We start from the raw sequence: 6953 nt of genomic DNA, 5'->3' as shown, positions 1-6953 counted from the left end.
TAAATGCTGCTTACAATAGTGACAAAGACACTCGGCGACTGTTTACGTTTAACATTTATGCTCCCACGGCAGCGTCACACTGACATGGACTAGAGCAGGGATTCCAAAAAAAATTTGTCAGCCGAACCCCTCTGAAATAAAGTATGTTATTTAAGTACCTCTGAGATTTTAATATTAATATTTCGACAACTGGCACAGTTCTCTGGTGTTGTTTAATGGTAACGTGACATGAAGGTAAACTAAATATTTAATATTTTTTTGAGTGTTTTATTTAGATACATTTTATTTTCAAATTATTTATTTAAAGTATAGGGCTGCAAGGTTTGTTTAAAAAAATTATATTGCGAATATTTTGTCATTTATTGCATTTGCAATATTATATCGAATGAAAATTATTTTAGATTTTAAAAACTAAAGAAAGAAATCCATTACTATTGTACTAACACAATTGTATTAAAATATATATTTCATAATTATAATAACATCAATAATAATAATAATTTCATTTTACACTACAAGTTATAATATTGTCTAAAATTGTTCACTTTCAAACATTCCAAGCTTTTATTTTTGTGGAAAACTGCAGGGAGACCTTTAAGTGTTTAGTTGAAAGCCGATTTATAAATGCTTTATGTCCAAAATCCGATAAAATGCTGAAAATGTATGTAAAAAAATTTTTTTGTTAATTATTGTGAAAATTAAGTGAACCAAGCTGCTCAGAGAAACCAAAAACATCAGATCATGAGTTGAGCATGAGTAAATGAACACGGTGCGGCACTTCACTATATGAAGAGGCAGTGCATCACACTAATTTGCAACCTTTTGTGATTTAATAATCACACTAAGCCATATACCAATTTCAACTTTATTCCAATTAATTGTGCATTTATTTTTCATTTTAATTTTTATGACATAATTAATTATTAGCTTCTCATTAACTCACAATCCCCTGAAAAACCCTGGACTAGAGGGACAGGCAGACAAAGTCCATAAACTTGACCAAAACAAAATCAAGACTTTGTAAAAGAGCATAATAGGACCCCTTTAAGAGAAACTTCCACAAGATGGAAATAAGCAGAAAGGCTGGCTGCCAAACAAACAAGCCCATTTCTGATCCACAAACAGTTGCTCCCACATACTTTCGGTGTCCTTAACTGTACTTGCATTGAATTGTTCAGAGAAGTCTGACAGCTTGAATGAGAGAAGGAATACGGGAGCGAGGGGGGAATCCCTGTGGACACGCAGATGCATTATGTAAAAACACATTCAAACAGATGTTAGAAGTCTCATGAAAAAGCCAGATTGTCTCTGAACATTTTGAATATGTCTCCCCAACATCTGATCAAATCCAAAGTGAATAGGATATGTCAAGCATAGAACAGATCTTGGTGCAGTCTCAATATTTTAGTTCAAATGAGAATTCAGGGGTCCAGATTTCCCTCTACAAACACTATAGGCACATTATACACACGCCTACCATGCACAACAGCTCTGAAAGACAGCAGCAGCCAGCTCTCGTTTCTTATTCATGCATCCCTAGCTCCAGACTTGAGCGGGATTGAGTGATAAAGTACACTACAGTCTCTCCAGCTTGTACTGGAGACAACAAGCTGCTCCAGCTATTAACACTATTAAATGGACGTCCAGATTGCCATTGACATTACACACTCTCTCACTCAATTTGGTGAGTGAATCACATCAACTGAATAGTTAATTGATGTTAAATTTCCATATTGTGCACATCTGTGCAATAATTGCTAGCATTTCTAACCAAATTATGGAAGATGGCTGATGTATAATATGTTTTCCCCTAGTGTTCAACACACCACTTACAAGGGCTCTAATTAATGTTCCAACAGTTCTGATGGGGAAAAAAAACTTTTCCAAAGCGATCATCATCTCTCGTGATTCCTTTTTTCTCACCATCACGCCATTCACACTTCTCTCGACTGGCACCCAAACCATTTTCATACTAGGCACCACTCCAAGATAAGCATACCCATCAATCTTAAGTGCGCTAACGGCAAATTAGCTACAAACATAAGTGAGGGAAATGCGCAGAATGCACCGTATGTCATACCATCAGTGTGTTGAGTAGAGTGTGCTGATCTAAACCAAATGATTGACATTTGAAAGTAGTGTAAAGAAAAGCTTGGAATGCTGCACACACTGTAATAACTACTGTATTTGTGCCAAGCTAATGTTGTGCAAGATTGTGTCATAGTACATGTTAATCAGAAATGAAGACTGGACATTCCTAGCTCAGCAGCCAATATATATCCACATAATTTTTAGTGCTATTTATTATATATGTTTTGTGTATGACAAACTACTTATATCAAACTCGTTATATCATACTACTTCAAAAAAATGTTTAGTAGGGATGCACCAATATTAAAATTATGGCCAGTACTGATGAGCTGATCATTTTAAAGCGATGTTTGATAACAAACACATCTAACTTAATTAGATAAATGAAAAATAATACTTAAAACTAAAATAAATCATTTTAAATGCAACAAGTGAATTCAGGCATCCCAAACTTCAAACTAACTATGAAAAATGGACACTCATTTTAAGATTTGAACTTGAGCACTAGATATGAATTAAGAAAAATAAATGTAAAAATAAGTTAAATAAGCATGCACAATTAAATATCCAGTGTCAGACAATATATTCAGTATCAAATGTAACAGATAAATCGACAGTGTCTATACAATATATTCTGCATCCCTAACATTAAGCCATCAATGTACACTTTACTCCTCAGTTTGTCAACTGGCAATTATAAAATGCAAGAAGTCAATGCAATAAACCAAAAACAGCCTGACTGCAATTCATAAAGCAACAAAAACCCATATTTTCAGGAAAACAAATGCACACTTTGCACTGTTGTTTTCAAATGCATGTTAGATATTATACATACACATATGGTTTAATATCTTCCTCTTGTTGGCACGCCACATCAACTTTTGCAAACCAGTCCTCATTTTAATGCATACAGCATGCAAATCACAATACCTATACGATCTTTGCTATTTAATTACCACACATTAGTCTGACTGTGTGCTCTGGAGGCTGCTCTTTCATATCGCAGCGCAAGGCTGCCAGTCGGATTTACAGGGGCTTTGTGTATTTGGGAATGTCGACTGATTGCACCCTGTTTGCTCAAGGCCCTCCTGTGTGAGATAATGTCAGCAAAGGCTAATGAGCTGTGAGCAATGCACTCTCATTATAACACCAAATAAAAGGAGAAAGCTACGGCTATTAAAGGTGAAAGAGGTTAAACAGCATGTTCTGAAATTATGCTAATTTCCCATCTCCAGATTAAAAAGTCAGAGGGTGACAATAACCCTTCCAATTGGCTCATTAAACCCTGTGTCATCCAATCACAGTCAAAGGGAATGCTTGTGGCATCCTAACTGAGAAAGCGAGATGACACTAATGTGACATGTGTGGGGAGGTCAGGAAGTTGTCATGCTCTGAGTCAATAGCAAAACTGCGGGCAGTCACTTGAAGGGAACCCTTCACTTGAACTTGCATGACATTCTACCTATGAAGCCATTATTGATCCATCACAGACATTTTTGGAAAAGAAAATACAGGGTGCAACCGTGTGCCATTTTTGGCGCTACACAACACTTTTAGGTATAGGCACTTAGGCATGTGGGTTAAATCTGACCTCGTCGTTTCTTCAGGGTAAATCATCTTGGCGCAAAATGTGAAGCGAGCCGTCTTTGTTCTGTCACCTTGTGCTATTCAGCCTTCTGTCTGGCCCTCTCGCTCTTTCTGAGACACATTTAAGCATGCATCTGTTGTCAAATGCACTCCCCTAGCCTTGTTATTTAAGCCCTGGATGGTGTTACAGCAAGTGATGAAGGCCAGCTCAGTCCATGGTTAATGCTTCAAATAAAAAACGTTGCTCGGTTTCGAATCAAGAAGCAGAGGTATTGCCACGAATACTAAGCTGGCCCCTGCAAAACACACGCTAAAGTGACTAGGTCACGCGGCATTCGAACGTAAAGATCAAACAAAGCTGAAAGTCACACTAAAATAAAGACGACTCGGCATGTATTTTCAGATTTTAAAGAATTCAAGAGGGGTTTACAGCATTTACCAAACATGTCACATCACAGCAGCCAAAGAGCTGCGAGAGGCTGGTTTTGACAACTTAGTATGCAGTGCAGTCAGCCCATTTTACATTATTCATCTCTGGAGGATACGCCAAGGAGGCTCAAAATACCCAGTACCCTACATAACCCACTTATTGAGAGATGACGGGGACTCAGAGGTGCTCTTTCTGATTGTAGATGACAAAAAAGGGTTACCCCTGGCCCCCTTAGATCCTGAGCACATCTCTCAAACTACTTAAATACCTGCCTCAGGTTCATTGTAGCGAGAACTGATAACTCATCTCTGAAGCCCACATGCTCCTGCATCGCCAACGGTCATGTTCTAATGTTTCCCTCTCGGTTGCCCATGACTTCTTACTTTCAGTACAGACTCATTCGTCTTTCCCATTCACTGTCTAATCAGTTGCATGTCATTCGTCCACTCTGCTAATCGTTTGCTTGCTCTGGGATCAATTGCATTAAATGCAGAAATTGCATTAATGCAGTGTAATGAACTACTGCTGAGGAGATGCTTTGAATAGAGCCAAGTCTCATACACTGATTGCACCAGTCTAGCATAACTCACAATACAGGACGAACTACATTATGCTGTAAATGTAATGTTGTGTGTGTGGGAGAGAGAGTATCCAACACATTTAGTCATAGGCGGAAATCGTGAGAGGGTCAGGACCTACCCTATCTGATTAAAAACCATGCTGTGGTCATTATAAAACCATGCTGTGTATTGTAAATAATATAATGATATATACTTAAAATAAATGTGTTAAGTAAAACAATACAAAGGCAAACGGGTTTTTTTAGTTTTTTTTTTTAAACTAAAAAAAAGTTTAGAAACATGAGCCCCCCCACACCCCCCTGCCTCACAGTGCTTTGGTCCACGGCCCACTTTCCCCTTTACCTCACCTACACACACACAAGTCCGGTGGGAGGAAACAAAGTTCTTCAGAAGTTGTGAAACTCCACTAAGTAGGCAGTCAAGGCTATTTTATTCACTTTAAATATCGGATGAAGTGATTCTTTTCCCCACCTTCAATACCACGACTGAGGTGCCCTTGAGCAAGGCACCGAACCCCCAACTGCTCCCCGGGCGCCGCAGCAAAAAATGGCTGCCCACTGCTCCGGGTGTGTGTTCACGGTGTGTGTGTGTTCACTGCTGTGTGTGTGCACTTTGGATGGGATAAATGCAGAGCACTAATTCCAAGTATGGGTCACCATACTTGGCCACATGTCACTTCACTTCACTTCACTTAATACAGATTATGCTGAGTCATTAATAAATTAGTCATGACAAAAAAATAGTGATAACCAATGTATATTTCCATGAGTGCGCTACAGTACGGTAGCTGGTTTATTACCATAGTTTGTTAGATAGTAAGTCATCCACTACAACTAACATGGTGATAAGCCTATGTGTGAACTGATATTAGGCTAATATTGTAGATCTACCGTTGTCGATCTGATCGGTTTTGCTCAATATGATGTTAAGTGGCAGATCAGTGGGCTTGCTGCAGTTGAATATTTAAGTACTGTAACATACGTCCTCTGTCCCAGACAAATCCTAAAATACTATGTGGGGGACGAAAGACAATTTAATAATTAATATGACTGCCTGGTGATCCTATATGAACCTAACTCATATTTAAACAACTATCACTTTGTGGCCAGATAAAATGACAGAGAAATGAAAAACGGACATAAGATAATTTTTTAGTGCACCAAAATGCCAAGTAAGTACAAAAAGTCCCCATATTAAGGCAGTTTGGCCTTAATTAAGGCAAAACATCTTTGTGTCCCTCTTCAAAAATTGCTCTTGAGAAATTTTATGTTTATTTTGCCCCCAACTGTTGGCTGAATGGCTATGCTTTTCTTTGCCATTTCATCAGAATATCAACATTTGCTTGATTTATTCAGTCATTAATTTTGCGTCTCTAGAAAATAGTGATCTGTGACATTGTACAAAATGGAGTAAAAAAAAAATATTGCTTTTATTTTTAAGTGAAAAGATAAAATTAGACCCTTGGGGTAAGATGACATTACTTTCATAAAATTTAATATAACAAACGACACTTCATGCTATACAAAACGAAATTTTAAACCCAGTACTATCACAAATACTCGCAATTTTGACAAAACTTTATGTTAGACAGCTATATAGCACTGTCACACACAAAAAAGAACGATTTTCCTGGTAAACAGGTGAACTTGTTGTGGGCCGTTAGTTACTCTAACACCTAAAGTCTCACTTTTTGTCAACAGCCAGAGTAAGTCCGTTTATGAGCATTCATGCTTAAAGGGTTAGTTCACCCAAAAATTTAAATTAGCCTGTGTTTTACTCTTCCTCAAGCCATCCTAGCTGTATATGACTTTCTTCTTTCAGATGAATCCATTCAGAGTTCATTCGTCTGAAAGAAGGAAGTCATATACACCTAGGATGGCTTGTGATTGGCCGAATACCTCAAGCGTGTGACGGAAATGTTATGCCCCTACCATACTGTTGATGCCGTGTCCGGCCGGAGCGACGAGACAAAAACATTAAAACCCATTATAAACGAGGCATTTGTTGCATCCAGTGGGGACATAATTACTGATTATAATGACTTATACTGTCTTTTTACGCGTTGCGTTGCATCGCGCCGCGTAAACATAAAACCATGTCTGCATTTGTGATCGGAGAAACGACAAACAACAAGCTCTACTCTACACTGCTCAAAACTGACGTTTGAATCGTCAGTGGCAAATTCTTTAAATATAAAACACGTACTTACAGGCTGTCAGTCAGAAGTGCCAGACTGTCCTTGCAAAGTTGGAACTGCCCCACTT

The sequence above is a fragment of the Sinocyclocheilus rhinocerous genome, unplaced genomic scaffold, assembly GCF_001515625.1.
Source record: "Sinocyclocheilus rhinocerous isolate Xijiao unplaced genomic scaffold, SAMN03320098_v1.1 scaffold140, whole genome shotgun sequence".
Classification (NCBI taxonomy): Eukaryota; Metazoa; Chordata; class Actinopteri; order Cypriniformes; family Cyprinidae; genus Sinocyclocheilus; species Sinocyclocheilus rhinocerous.
Note: the sequence above shows the minus strand (reverse complement) of the source record.